The sequence below is a fragment of the Myotis myotis genome, unplaced genomic scaffold (assembly GCF_014108235.1).
Source record: "Myotis myotis isolate mMyoMyo1 unplaced genomic scaffold, mMyoMyo1.p scaffold_m19_p_7, whole genome shotgun sequence".
NCBI classification, from domain to species: domain Eukaryota; kingdom Metazoa; phylum Chordata; class Mammalia; order Chiroptera; family Vespertilionidae; genus Myotis; species Myotis myotis.
The window spans coordinates 73883242-73898783 of NW_023416379.1; the positions used below are offsets into that span (position 1 = coordinate 73883242).

General features: G+C 39.7%; 1 protein-coding gene and 2 pseudogenes across 4 annotated transcripts in view; 1 reads left to right on the forward strand and 2 right to left on the reverse strand.

Moving 5' to 3' along the window:
- Positions 1-15542, forward strand: part of DST (dystonin) — a 436322-nt gene that overhangs the window by 16707 nt on the left and 404073 nt on the right. The window lies entirely within an intron of this gene.
- LOC118660818 lies at positions 5380-7391 on the reverse strand (annotated as a pseudogene).
- On the reverse strand, positions 6162-6792 carry LOC118660820 (annotated as a pseudogene).

The window sequence follows — 15542 nt, forward strand, 5'->3', positions numbered from 1 at the left end:
AATTTCTAGTTGGTTCCCCAATATAACATCGAGGGTCTCATTAGTTTTCTTGTAGATCTCATTAAGTTTATTGGCGGCTTCTAAACAGTTCTTGAGAGACCTTAAAAGTGTGGTTCTGAACTCTATATCTTCCATTGACAATTTTGTCCTGTTTCTTTGTCTCCGAATTTTGTTATGCTTCCTTGGTGCACCCCCTAGTGGTCTTTGTTCGAAGTCTTATAGTTAAATCTTGATTGTTGTAGCTAATTCCAGGGAGGGTTTGACCTCCAGGCCAAGTGGCTATGAGAATCAGCTGTGTCAGCAGTGAGAGAACTTCTGTCCTCTAGGGAGGTGCTAATCTAGCCTTTGCCTGAGGCTATCCGGCAAATGCCTCTGTGCAGGGCTTGGGCGGGGCGGGTCGCACAGGATCAACAGGGTGGGCCGGAGAGAGCAGTTATGGTGGCTCTCAGTCCTGTCCCCAGGGGCTCTGCCTCTCTGAGTCCCAGCACCCTCTGCAAAGCTCAGAGAGAAAGCTGCACTCGCTCTGACCGAAGCCAGACAGTCCCGCTTCTCCCGTTTGAGTCTGGGTCCCCAAAGACTCGCCCGGATCTGGAGCTCAAAGTCTGCGACTCCCTCCCGATTGAAAACGCCAACTGCTCCCTCCGCCGCCAGCCCGCTCCGCGCACTCCGCACCTCAGAATTTGACTTCAGCACTGCCCCTCCTCTGAGTGTCCGTATGCGTTTCTCTTTCCTCCTAGTTGTAGGACTTCCACTCAGCCAGCGTTCCTGTGGTTCTGGGTGATGTCCCTTCCGTTTTTTGGTTTCACTTTTGAAGTAGTTGTTCAAAGCAGCAAACTCCGGCGTTAACCTATGCCGCCATCTTGGTTCTCCTCATTGTGGTTTTAATTTGCAATTTTCTGATGATTAGTGACGGTGAGCATTTTTTCATATGTCTCTTGGCCATTTGTATGTCCTTTTTGGAGAAGTGTCTATTCAGGTCCTCTGCCCATTTTTTAATTGAATTGTTTGTCTTCCTTTCACTGAGTTGTATGAGTATTTATATATTTTGGAGATTAACTCTTATCAGATGTATCATTGGAAAATATGTTCTCCCATACAGTGGGCTCCCTTTTCCTTTTGATGGTGGTTTCTTTTGCTGTGCCGAAGCTTTTTATTTTGATATAGTCCCATTTGTTTATTTTTTTCTTTTGTTTCTCCCATTTAGCTTTTAAAGATGGAACTCCACCCTTTGCTTGGTTTTACTAGTAAGTATGTATGAAATGCTACAATAGGACATAGTAATGGCACTCAGACAAATGGAAATGGTCAAGAGACACAAATATACATGTGAAATAAAGTCAGCATTTCAATAAAAGTAAAAAACATTAAATTTAATTTCAATTTAAATGGGCAAATATTGAAACATTTACCAAAGAAGATCTATGAGGTGCTAATAAGCACATGAAAAAGTGCTGAAAATCATTAGTCATTAGGTAAAAGCAAATTAAAACTAGAGATACCACTTTTAAACCCACTACAGTGGTCGGCAAACTGCGGCTGGGCAAACTGCGGCTCGTGAGCCACACGCGGCTCTTTGGGCCCTTCAGTGTGGCTCTTCCACAAAATACCGACTTCTGCGCATGGGCCATGAAGTTTCAATCGCACTGTACGTGCGCGCGCCCACACATGGTATTATGTGGAAGAGCCACACTGAAGGGGCCAAAGAGCTGCATGTGGCTCGCGAGCCGCGGTTTGCCGACCACGGCACTAGAATAGCTATAATCAAAGAACAGACAATAACAAGTATTAACAAAGATAATACTTGGAGAAACTGGAACCCTCATGCATTGCTGGTGACTATGTTAAATTGTACCGCCACTTTGGAAAACACATAAACTTACAATATAAGCTACCTATTCAACTCTGGGTATCTGCCCAATATAAATGAAAACATATCGCTACAAAAACATTTTAAGCAAATATTTATAGCAGCATTATTTACAGTAGCTAAAAATCAGAGAGGGAAATCCAATATCCATCAACTGGTGAATGGATAAACAAGTGTGGTATACTCATAGAATGGAATACTATTCAGCAATAAAAATGAACAAGCTACTGATACATGCTACAATATGATACATATTACAACCTGGATGAACCTCAGAATCATTAACCTAGATGAAAGAAGCCAGATGCAAAAGATACATATCTTATGACTCCACTTACAGGCAATGCCCAGAAAGGCAATTCACTAGACACCAAAAGCAGATTAGTGGTTGTGGGGTGTGGGGTAGACACATGTCTCACGACTGCAAACAGGCATGAGAAATCATTCTGGGGTGACAGAGAATAATTTAAAACTGGAAATTACCCCTCAAAATTTTTTTGAAAAATTGTTAGGCCTAGAAATTTCAGGTGGACATAATTTTCAGATATATACAAGCCAAAATATTGGAAAAGACTGTCTAGAGAAAAGAAAAAGCTTAGAATGAGTGCTTTGGGAGGCGGTGGGGAATGAGTGCTTTGGGGACAGTAGACATCAGCAAACTAGAGGTAATTTTAAAAATTATCTATGATAGATTGCAAAAGTGACCACAACACTCTGCAACTTCTCTCATCAGAACTCTATTTCCCCCACTCCCTGAGACTTGCCTTGTCCAAGATAATGTGTGAGCAGAGCTACTGTGAGTTGAGAGCCTAGACATCAAGAGGCCACACGCACTCCCACTCTTGCTGCTTTTGGAGCCGGAATCTAATCACATATGAACAAACTTGGGCTGGCTTGCTGGAAGAGGAGAGAACAAGTAGAGGAAAACCGAGTCAGCCAGAAGCTGACCAAAGGCACATAAGAGAGTTCCAGCTGTGTTGAGCCAAGCTTGACTCAGACCAGAAAAACTGCCATCTGAGCATAGCCCAAACTGACAATCCCGGAATTGTAAACTAAATAGTTAATGTTTTAAGTGGTTTGTTTCAAAGCAGAAGCTAACTGATACACTAAAAAAGAGCTGTTGAATAACACACAAACCACATGACTGGGTGTTAAGGATAAGTATCCTAGGCACAAGAATATAAATGCAGTCAGTGACTTGGGCTCAGGTCTGGGAATTGTCAAAGTCAGTGTGGCAGAACAACTAACTGCATGAGCAATGTGAGAATAACAGAGAAAGCTTCTCTATATTGTATAGTTGATTAAGGGTCTATAGCAGTGGTTCTCAACCTGTGGGTCGTGACCCCTTTGGCGGTGGAACAGCCCTTTCACAGGGGTCGCCTTAGACCATCCTGCATATCAGATATTTACATTACGATTCATAACGGTAGCAACATTACAGTTATGAAGTAGCAATGAAAATAATTTTATGGTTGGGTGACAACATGAGGAACTGTATTTAAAGGGCCAGACAGTTGAGAAACACTGGTCTATAGGGAGTAGAAAGGTAAGTGAAGTTAAGTACCGACAGGCTGAAACCTAAGGAAGATTTTAGGACTTGCGGTCCTGATCAGGTAAGGAGGAAACTCACTAAGAGCTCATAAGGAGGTGCAGATAGGCAGGTGTGTAGTCAAAGAGAGCTATTTTAGAATTCAAGATTTGGAAGTTAGAGCAATTTCTAAGATATATGCATGGGTTGGATGGATGAATGAATGGATAATTAGGAAACTATAGATAGATATTTGTTCATTTCAACTAAGTTGTCAAATTTTGGACATAAAGCAGCACAAAATATTCTTTTATCCTTTTACTGTCTGTGGGTTCTGTAATTATAATGTTTCTTCCATATGTCATACCGGTGATTTGTATGTGTTTTTCTTGATCAGTCTCACTTGCTATTTATAAACTCTATTGACATTTTCAAAGAACCAACTTTGGCTTTGCTAATTTTCTCTATTGTATATTTTTTTCTCTATTCCATCAATGTTTGCTTTTATCTCTATTATTTCTTTCCATCTACTTTGTGTTTACTTTGCCTTATTTTATCCCCTAAAGTTGAAAATTTGTTAGATTTTAGGGTTTTCTTCTGTTCTACTACAAGCAGTTAAAGCTATGTGTTTTACTCTGAGCACTGCTTTAGCTGCATCACACAATTTTGAAATATTATGTCTTCATCATTCAGTTGAAGATATTTTCTAATTTCTCCTGTGATTTATTTTTGATGCATGAATTATTTAGAAGCATGTTATTTCATTTCCAAATAGCTGAGATTTTCCTAGACATATTATTGTTATTGATTCCTAATTTGATTCTGTTGTAGGAATCAAGAATATACTCTATATGATTTCAATCCTTGTAAATTTAAATTTATTGTGACTTGCTTTTTTAAAACATATTTTTATTGATTTCAGAGAGGAAGGGGAAGGGAGAGCGAGATAGAAACACCAGTGATGAGAGAATCATTGATCAGCTGCCTCCTGCATGTACCCTCCTGGTAATTGAGCCCGTAATCTCTTTCTCTTAATGGGAGTGTTTAGTCTATTAATATTTAATATAGCATAATATAAATAGAAAATAAAACTGGAATTTAAGAGGATAATGCTTTAAATTGGCTTATACTCTATGTGTTATGCAGTATTAATATTCCACAGCTTGTATAGTCTACTCTATATAATAATAGTTGCTCAATAAGACCTTTTTAAAAAAATTTGTCAATAACTAACCAAATCCCCATGTAAAATTCATGACTGCTAAATAAAGGAATTTTACCCATATTGTAATAGTTCCATCTAATAATATGTAAAATTCCTGGAATAGATGATGTCTACATACAAGTCTTAGTTCAAAAAACTTTGACATTTAAAACTTTGAAGATAATGTTGTAATAGCAATTCTAGCATCCTTCCCCTGCAAAATTATTAACAACAAGAAAAAGACTGGACATGAGCAAGAAGACATGCATATTGAGGTTAAAATCAGAGTCTTTAAACAGCAATTATAGGACTACATTCTCTTGCCTATCCTCATCATTGACTCTTTGAATTATCTGAATGTTACTTTCAAGTACAGTAGTCTTCTCTTTGTAAATTACACATTAGAAAAAAATTTACAAAGAAAAAACTTTATGAACACTAAACAGTAAATGAAATTAAACAACTTTTTTCTGATTTTATATCCATTATTTAAAATACACCGATATTTTATAGATATGGATTTACATAGCCCATGAACACAGACAATGGGTGGTGAAGGCCTGGAGGGGGTGTAGTGGCTGGGCCAAAAGGGGTAAAAGAGGGGAGGGAGGAATGGGAGATATCTGTAATACTATCAACAATAAAAATATATATATTAAAAAAATAAATAAATAAATAAAAGCTAAATGGGCATTTTGGACAACAATGGAACCTAGAAAACATTTAACAGACACAGTAGGACAAGTTCTCTCTCTGCATTATAAAAAGGACAGTTAGATATCAACTGTTGTAGAAATGAAATAAGATGGAAAATTTTAACAGTTTATATTGTTTTCTTAAAGAGACTTCCTCTGCTGCTAGAGAATAGCCTTCTGGTCAGTCATCCGGAGCAATTCTCACAACTGATGGCTTCCCCTTTGGGACAATACCACCTTTTTCTATACTTGTTTGCATTTTTGCTTTAATGTCATCCACGGAGCTAGGTTTTTTTCTGTGTTTTAGGACTAGTTTTCTGTTTCTGACAGATTCTTCACACTTTGATCTTGGTTTTGAGCCTTTTAAATTCTGGTTTGATGTTTGTGCATTTTTGGCTGGAGTAATTCATATAGATTTATTTATGGGAGCTTTTTCTTTAGCTTCCTCCTCATCAAAGTCATCATCTTCATCATCACCATCGTCATGAGCAGCAAGTTTTCTTTTCTTTTCTTTCTTTCTTTCTTTTTTTTTTTTTTTTTTTTTTTTTTTTTTTTTTTAGGAAAGATCCTTTTATTGGGGTGGACACTGAGCACGCACCAGTCCATGATAAAATGACTTAAGAGAATGATTCGAAAGGGTTGACTTCTTCCTGTGGCGTACTCTCAGAGCAGGGTCCGGGCACGGCATAGATCCCGGTGGAGCGGGCGTCAAGGCCAAGTCTTTAGGGCCGGACCAGGGGATGGAAGCAGGAAGAAGGGCCTCACCCCTGTCACCCAGCTGCAGCAGGGCTTACCTTTAGACACTCGAAGACACACTCTGGTTCTCCAGAGAAGGACTGGGGAGCAGGAGGAGGGGATTTGGGGTGGGGTGGGGTGGAGTAATGAATAACAATGTTGTTTTTCAAGAAGCATCTACCAACATCACACTACTGGGTCTGACATCCCCTTTAAGCATCGCTCGGTACATTTTACAGCATAAATAAAGACTCAAGGAAAATAAATACATCGGCTCCTATGAGGTTGAAAGTGGTGTGCATGGCGGGGTGTGGGTAGGCGAACCAGTGGGGAGGGTGGGCAGGATGCTTACACACGGCAGGCGGGTGAGGAGCAGACAAGACAGGAGGCACCTATGGGGGAGCATCAGTCTTAAGGGTCCTCGTGCATGTCTGGCTGTCGGTCCGTGCCACCTTGCGGGGAGGCACTGAGCTCTCGCCCTCGAGGTCCACTTGCTCCTGGTCTCTCTTCTTGGCAGTGTTCTTTTTGTCCCCTTGCTGATGTAGGTAGCGCAAAAGGATGTTTTTTCTGTCACAAGGATCTGTTCAGATGGGTACTCGCGCGTGGGCAGGTAGACTGAGGGGCGTCGATTCGAGGATTTACACACAGAGTCAGCATGAAATCGACTAAAATTGCTTTTGTTGTAGACTGGCAGTCCTTTCAAAAAATCTGCCATCTTCTGCCTCCTCTGTCGCCGCCTCAGCCACTGCCTCAGCCGCCACCACAGCCGCCTGCTTAGCCGCCACCGCACAGTAACTTCCAGCCACGCTCAAGTTTCCTTTTTTTCCTGTGGAAATTTGCTACCAATTCCAGGGGCAAGTCACTTTCCAGGTAAACAGAGTGTCCCAAAAAACTATATACACACTGCTTTTATAATTATCCGAAGTGTGTGTATACATTTTTTGGGACACTCTATACTTAGGACTTTCACATCCTCTTCCTCTTCATCTTCTGACTTTGCATTTTCCCCCACATCTTCTGAGTGCTGCCCATTAATCTTCACAGTCCCTGAATCACACTGCAACTGTAAGACTGTATGTGTTATTTCAAAGCCTCCAGGAAAACCGATGGCTGTATGGACATTTTCAAAGTTGCCAGTGTTACTGTAAATTGGACTGCTTTCATAATTCATTGCCTCTGCTTCAGTAATGTGCAGTTCGTACTTTGCACCAGCCCCTAAACTGACCATTCTCGAAGATAACTGGTGCTCATTTTCATTATTATCCATCTCAAAGTGATAATTTCTGTCAGTCTTTACTTCAAACCAAAAGGCTAGTTCTGGGGTCTCAGGGAGTTCATGTCCATGCCCACTGACTTTTCCATGGGGTGTTGGCACACAGGTGGGAGAGAAGACAGATGGAATAGCGGCACAGGACAAAATCACACCAGGGCTAATCTTTGCCCATTTCTAAATTGGGTACTGTGTCCTTTTATTGAGTTGTAAGAGTTTTTTATGTATTCTGGATACAAGCCCTTGAACAAACACGTGATCTACAAAGGTTTGCTTATGCTGTGGTTTGTCTTTTGATTTACGTAATGGTATCTTGTTAGGTGCAAAAGTTTTAAATACTTATTAAGTCCAAGTTATCGGTTATTTTCCTTTATGGATTGTGTGTTTTGTTTTGTTTTTTGTTGTTGTCATATTTAAGAATTCATTGCCTCACCCAAGGTCATGACAATTTTTCTGCTGTGTTATTTTTTCTAGAAATTTTATAGTTTTGGTTCTTAATTTAGTCCAGTGATGACGAACCTATGACACGCATATCAGAGGTGACACACGAACTCATTTTTTTGGTTGATTTTTCTTTGTTAAATGGCATTTAAATATATAAAATAAATATAAAAAATATAAATCTTTGTTTTACTATGGTTGAAAATATCAAAAAATTTCTATATCTGACACGCCAAGCTCAAAAGGTTCGCCATCACTGATTTAGTCTATGACCCATTTTGAGTTTTTCTTTATTCTTTGAGATTGTGAATTATTGGTATTATTTTTATTAAATATTTGACAGAGTTCATCAGGAAAGTAATTTCAGGCTGGTGTTTTCTTTGTGGAAATATTTTTAGTTATCAATTTAAAGTTTAAGTATTCAATTTCTTTATATATTCCTATTTAGATATTCCATTTCTTCTTGAGTCAGTTTGGTAATTTGTGCCTTTCTAGAAATTTTTTCATTTCATCTAAATTATGTAATTTGTTGGCCCAATAGATTCCTTTTTGTTTGTCTGGTTAGAAAACTGGGGTTTTTGCTAACCTCTTCCGTTGCACACTTCTGTGACTGAGCTTGTGTTCAGGACTACGTGGTAGGAAGAAAGAGAGAGAGTATAAAATGATGGAGTTTGTTCCACTCTCTTGGGATTAGAGGAAGGTTTCCTCTTCCGCTGGGACTTCTAATGTCATTGCCTGTGGGATTGCTTGAAGACTAGGGAGCTGGGGCTTAAGAGACGCGGAGAAGAAAAAAGGGGGGATTTCTGCATTCTAAGTCTTAAGCATTCCCTTTCTCACTCCTCAAGCCAGAATAAGGGCTCTTCTTCTGGAGTTCTGTCTGTCTGAGCCTTAGTACCTAGCCAGTGTTGGGTTTCGGGTGCGTTGCTGCCTTGTTTTCAATCTGGGGGATACTGGAGGTAAATATGGCAAACTCACCACTGGTTTGGTGGTACTTCAGATTCTGGCCTTTTAAAAACTTCAAGTTCATTGCTACCATTTACTTCTCAGAATCCTCAAATGGCTGCTTGACGCATTCTGCTCAGTTGTGTAATTGTGTTCAGTGGGAGGCATTTTACTTTATTGTACTAGAACCATGTTGTTTTTAATTAGTCTATCCCATCTTAAGCCCATTGCTTTTCTCTTTTTACTTATTTACTTTTTGGAAAATCTTATAGCAATTTGCCATCAAGTAAGATGATGTAGACATGTGTATTGCTGCATATAACTCATGCAATCTGAAGATTCCACTTATTTGATTATTATACAGAAGTTTTAGAAACCCAACCTCAGTGCATTTTCATTTGAAAAAAACATTTTCCTTTTCTTTCTGTCCAATATGCTCCAGATTTTTCTGGACTTCCCTTCAATTTCTGAAAACCAAATAGATTGAGATTACAGAACTACCTGCAGATTTTACAGAAAACAATATACTAGTACATTTAATCATGATGGAGGCTATTTACAAAGAGAGTGGAATTCTCACATTAAAAAGGAACCCATTAATAAGTTTTAAATAACTAACTGACTAACTCTGGAGAATCATTAACTGATATTAAATAAATAAATTTCTACCACTACTCACTTTGCAGTGAGCTACATGGAGGAGGCAGCAGGCATTTGTAAACATTTCAGACGAATCTATGGTGTAGCTGCCTCTTGTATTGAAAGGTACTATAGGGTGCCCCAAAGGAATCCCAAATATATTTGGAAAGACTTGGTGACATTGTCTAGCCTTTTAAAAGTGATGTAGTATAATAGAAATTTGCAAAAGTATAAATAGAAACTTTAAAAAAATTGAATTCAATAATAATAATGAGGTCTAATTTCTAGTCTTCTGAAGTCCTCTTGCAGGACCTAAACCTGTGGAGGGCATTCTGAGGATCTGATGAAAGCTATAATCTACATCTCTGTAAATATTAGCGAGACAGAGACATACTCTTTTGCACATACTTTCAAACCCTGTCCTCTTAATGCTCATCCGTGGATTCTCAGGGCAGAGATTGATCCCAGTTAAGCACTCCCGCAATAAAGTGACTAGATATCCTTGTCCAAATGGTATTGGGATCACTTTTTAAAATTAAATTTATTAGGGTGACATTGGTTAATAGGATCACATAGGTGTCAGTGTAGAGTTCTATGATACCACATCTGTGTATTTGACTGTGTACTCGCCACCCAAAGTCAAATCTTCTGTCACTGTATATTAGGCCCCCTTCACCCCCACCCCTCAGCCCCTTCCTTCTGGCAACCACCACACTCTTGTTTGTGTCTGCACGTTTCAGTTTGATATCCCACATCTGAATGAAATCATGTGGTTCTTAACTTTTCTGAAAATCTCTTCCAGGTGAGAATTTATCTCGGGTAATGCCTTTGTCAGGGCAGGGCAGTTCTCACCGTGGTTTAGGTGTGAGATTAGAGAACAGTCCTGTAAATGGCCTGTGATACCTGGAGAAATAGTAATTCACAAAGTCGTCCCCAATCCACAGTCCACAACTTGAACTTCCAGCTCAGATCTTCTTCCTGCAGCATAGGCGGGACCCTTCAGGAGGATGTGCTCTGAGTTCATCTGTTTACCAGTGAAGAAGTGAATACTCAGGAATAGCGGCCACAGAACCTCCCTGGGGAGCCGTTTCTCAGACTTTCTTCAGTGTTAGGGTCCCATGAGAAGCTGGATGGTACAGTGGACAGGATCCTGACCCCGTGGTGGAGAGGGTCCTGATTTAGCATTAAAAGACCTGAGGTCAAACCCTGTTGCTTAGCTTACCTTGGGTAAGTCACTGAATATTCCTGAGGTTTGTTTTCTCTTTTGGTAAACTAGAAATAGCAACACCTGTTATATTTCTTTTTACAGATCATTGTGAGAATCAGTGAAAATAATAAGTGGTATTTTTAAAAATACTTAAGCCTTTTGAATTGAAATATAAAGGGACACATAGCATAATAGCTAAGGTAGAACGGAACCTTGATTCATTCACCATGCATTTATTCATTTATAATCTTAGCATGCACAGGGCATCTTTAATTTCCCTACGCTTCTAGTTAGAAATATGGCCCTTCTATCTCTCAAGTACTTTTAAGACTCTCTTCATCTGGTGCAGAAAAGCGAGAATAAAAGGAAGTTTAGTGATACAGAATGAGGAAGCCAAATGATTTGTATAATACTTACGTTGGAGAAATCAGTATAATGGAGTAGTTTATATGAGCTCTTAAAATGATAGTCAAAGGAAGCAGGATGATTTCTGAAAACTGTGAGAGCTCATCCTGCCCCACATCCTGTCCTGGAGATGACCTAGTTATATGCATGAATGATATCAGCTGCCATTTTCTGAGAGCTTTTCTATCTTTACATGCGTCCTATCTCATTTAGTCATCACTCGCCTTAGGCCACATGGCTCCGAGAGCTGAAATTTCAGCCCCCGGTCCTTTTACCTGCACAGATCACGCTCATCGTTCCCTAGAAGCAGGAAAGGGAGCCTGAATTACAAGGAGCTGAACTGGCATTTGCCTTTCTAAAGTTCATCGGGATCAGTGTTAATTTACATTCTTTAACCTTGAAAGCTCAGAATAACCTTTGAGCTTGCTTTTCAAGACTTAGAGAGAGAGCGGTAATTGCCACTTGAAAGCAGGGTAGGGACTCCAAAGGAAGCAAGTTTTAGCTTTAAGAAATAAGGTTCTCTGAGCTCCACTTTTTAATTTTTGAAATATTAAAGATTATTTAGTCTATTTCCTGAGGGTTCGTTTTTCAAGCATATTGGAATTTACATTTCTGAGTTATTAGAAAATATGAAGCAATATGATTATTATAACATGGGAATACAGTATATTTTCATCATTATTACCAGGACGAAAAATGTGCTGGTGTTTTCCACAGGTGCGGTGCATTTGTTGGGCTGAATTCCCCCTCCATCTGCTGACTCTGCTTAAGCCAGCCGTAGCCTGCTGCTTACATTACCTGCCAATGTGTCAGAATAGAGGAAACCAAAGGCTGAATTTTAAGCAGCATCCCTAGTTGTTTAGACGCTCTTAAAATATTTAGAATACCTCGCTTTGTCTGAAGAGTATGCTGTACTGGGTAGGAGGTAAAACTGGGAAATTCTGACTGGCTACTGCTATATACAGTTTCTCTAGAAACCTCAAGAAAATAATGGACTCAAGCATGCCTTGAGCTGTTCTCTGAGAAACTATGGCAACGGGGCCTTTTAATTAAAGCTGAAGTATGTGTGCAGCTTAGAAAAACAGAGATACTGCCAACTGATAAGGAGAGTGTATGGGAATAATTCAGAAAACTGAAAAAAATTTCTTTTTAGATATGTTTGCTAGCTTTATTATCTAAATTGGTCAAAGAAAGAGGAAACATTTTTCTTTTTTATTGAATTTATTGGGGTGACATTGGTTAATAAAATTATAAATGTACAATTCTATAATACATCATCTGTATATTGTGTTGTGTGTTCGCCATCCCAAGTCAAGTCTCCTTCCATCACCATTTATCCCCCCAATATCCTCTTCTATCACCCCCCCCCCCCAAGGAAACTCTTTTAATGGATATTTGGCTTTGGAATGTGTTATAACATATTTTTAAAGAAAATATTGTTTTTTAATTATATTTTGTTAAGATTAATATTCAAATTCATTTCTGTTTCCAGAGTACATGTTAACTGACAGTGGGAAGGGCAGCCTGGAGGCATTATCAATTTCAGAGGGCAGCCAATCGGGGCTAGTTACACAATGGGTGATCTGTGAGTTTTGACAATGGAGACCATGTATATGCCCCAGTATATACATGGGCCAAGGATCAACAAATTAGTAAACTGTTCCACTCTTGAACAGAAACATTTACAGCCAACATGCTAGAATTTATAAACTCAGAGCATGCCAAAAAGTAATTAAAGAAAACCAAAATCTAAATGGAAAAGCCGGAGTTGCCATTTTTCTTGGACCAAAATAGGTGTTATGCTAACGACACCAATGATGGAAAGATTTTGTCGTCCCTTTTGCCAGGGAGAATTTGAGTTTATGCCTACTACTTTAGCATCCTGTCTGATTAGTGCCTCCATTCACTCTTAAAAATGTACCTGTTTGCCCAGGTGGTGTGGCTCAGTGGTTGAGCATTGACCTATGAACCAGGAGGTTACAGTTCGATTCCTGGTCAGGGCATATGTCCAGGTTACGGTCTCGATTCCCATTGTGGGGCGTGCAGGAGGCAGCTGATCAATGATTCTCTCTCATCACTGATGTATCTATTTCTCTCTCCCCCTCACTTCCTCTCTGAAATCAATTAAGAATATATTTTAAAAATGTGCCTGTTTGAAGGATAAATGATAGGGGCAATAGCTGGAAAGATGAGTTGCATATAATGGAATAACATGTAATAGTTATAAATGTCAAGCTCGTGAGCCAGAGACCCTGTAGGACAGTGATGGCGAACCTCTTGAGCTCGGCGTGTCAGCATTTTGAAAAACCCTAACTTAACTCTGTGCCATGTCACATATAGAAATTTTTTGATATTTGCCACCATAGTAAAACAAAGACTTATATTTTTTATATTTATTTTATATATTTAAATGCCATTTAACAAAGACAAATCAACCAAAAAAAATGAGTTCGCGTGTCACCTCTGACACGCGTGTCATAGGTTTGCCATCACTGCTGTAGGAACTGACTCTTTTTTAAAAAAATATATATATTTTATTGATTTTTTTTCAGAGAGGAAGGGAGAGGGCTAGAGAGTTAGAAACATCGATGACAGAGAAACATCGATCAGCTGCCTCCTGCACATCCCCCACTGGGTATATGCCCACAACCAAGGTACATGCCCTTGACCAGAATCGAACCTGGGACCTTTGAGTCCGCAAGCTGACGCTCTATCCACTGAGCCAAACCGGTCAGGGTGGAACTGGCTCTTACAATGGTCTGCTATCTGGTGTCTTTGGCTTTGGCTTCCAGTTCACCTTATTATTCTGTTGGCAGAGTTAGCTGTCTATAATCAGATCTCATCTTCCACCCCTTTTGCTTAATGGTTTCTCATTGCTTACAGGATTGGTATACCTTTTCTCAGTCTCAGCTCCAGCCTGCCTCCAATACATACATTACTCAAACAAGGCCTAGCTTCTCCATGTTCACTATTCCCTTCTGTGTTTTCATGCTATTGCCAGTGCTGGATCCCTCTAATATGTGTGTGTGTGTGTGTGTGTGTGTGTGTGTGTGTGTATGTGTGTGTGTGTGGCAAACGCCTGCTCATACTTCAAAATGAGGATTAAACATCACCTCTTTCTTCCCTTCATCTCACAACCCTCCCTCATTCCTCCCAAGTAGTGTTCCCTCTGGGACTGGGTGAGGGCACCAGAGGTGAGGACTTACACATCTGTCTTCGAAGGCCTTGTGTGATATCAGGAAACTTAGTCTATTTTCTGAGAGTTCCTTTTTCAAGCATATTGGAATTTACATTTCTGAGTTCTGGAAAGCATACTTACTATTTGTTGAATATTTGATGTTTGGTAAATATTTGATGAGTGGATTAAGTGGGTAGAATAATTGGAGTCACTAGGGCATATCTGAGAAAACACAGAGTAGTAGAAGTTTGGTTCTGCTGTTTGCCCTTCTCCCTCTTTCTCACTCTTCTGCTCCTCTAGGTCCCCTCTGCTCTCCGGCCTGGTCTTTGGCTTCCCAGAACACCTTCTTCAGGGTCTTGCCTAGGCTCGTCCGACCCCCAAGTGTCCCTCGGCTTCTCAAATATCCTTTGCCTTTCTTCCCCAAACCCCTACCCTCAACTCCAATCCGAATGCCATTTCCACACTGAAGCATGCAGCTAGGTATAATTAGAGGATAATCACTTCAGCCTAATTCATTCCAGGTTATAAAAGACTGACAGGGAGGCTGCAGGAAGTGTCTGAAATTTGAATTCCGCAATATAAGGGGTTGCTTGCCTGTTCAGATTTCTAACTGTTTATATAATCTCCCCTTTTATATAGTATATTAATACCATCTCTAAAAAGGTTTCCATGCCAGGATTTTGGATTATGTCATTCAATCATGACAAAGGAATATTTGGAGTGCTGCCTGCCTGCAACCGGTTTCAGCAACATTTCTGTCGTTGTTCAGCAGCGTGTGTGCAATTATTTGCAAATTTTATTGCTTATTTGTATCTCTTAAAATTTAAATGAATGAACATAAGGAAATTAGGTCTCACACGGGTAATGCACTATAGACAAAAATATGAAAAAATCATCAGATGAGGCAAAAGAGCCAATTCTTATTGTGAAATGAATGCTCCCCGAATTTAAGCCCATCTACTAGTAACTAATATATAGTCTTATTACATGGGGGGGGAAAGCAAAGGCAAGGAACATGGATAGAATTCTGGAACTCTGTTCTAGAAGATTGTATACAAAAGAGGAGCTATAACTTGGGATTTTCTCATCTTATAGTTTCTGGGCTGAAACCTAAGTCTCTCATGCGACTTCTGCACACATCATTTCTTTTGTGCTTTTGAGAAAACATTTTATGGGTGGGATATCTGTTAAAGGTAAGGAAGATATGCTTGGATTTTCCTTCAAGCTGCCTCCTCTTCAATGTTATTAACTCTTGCTTTAAATCCTCTGAACAGCTGGAAACTAGCTAATACCTTCGTTGCAACTACCTTAGTAGATCGTAAATTCAAGGTCCTGTAAAACCAGGGTATACTATAGGCCCGTGATGGCGAACCTTTTGAGCTCAGCGTGTCAGCATTTTGAAAAACCCTAACTTCTGGTGCCGTGTCACAT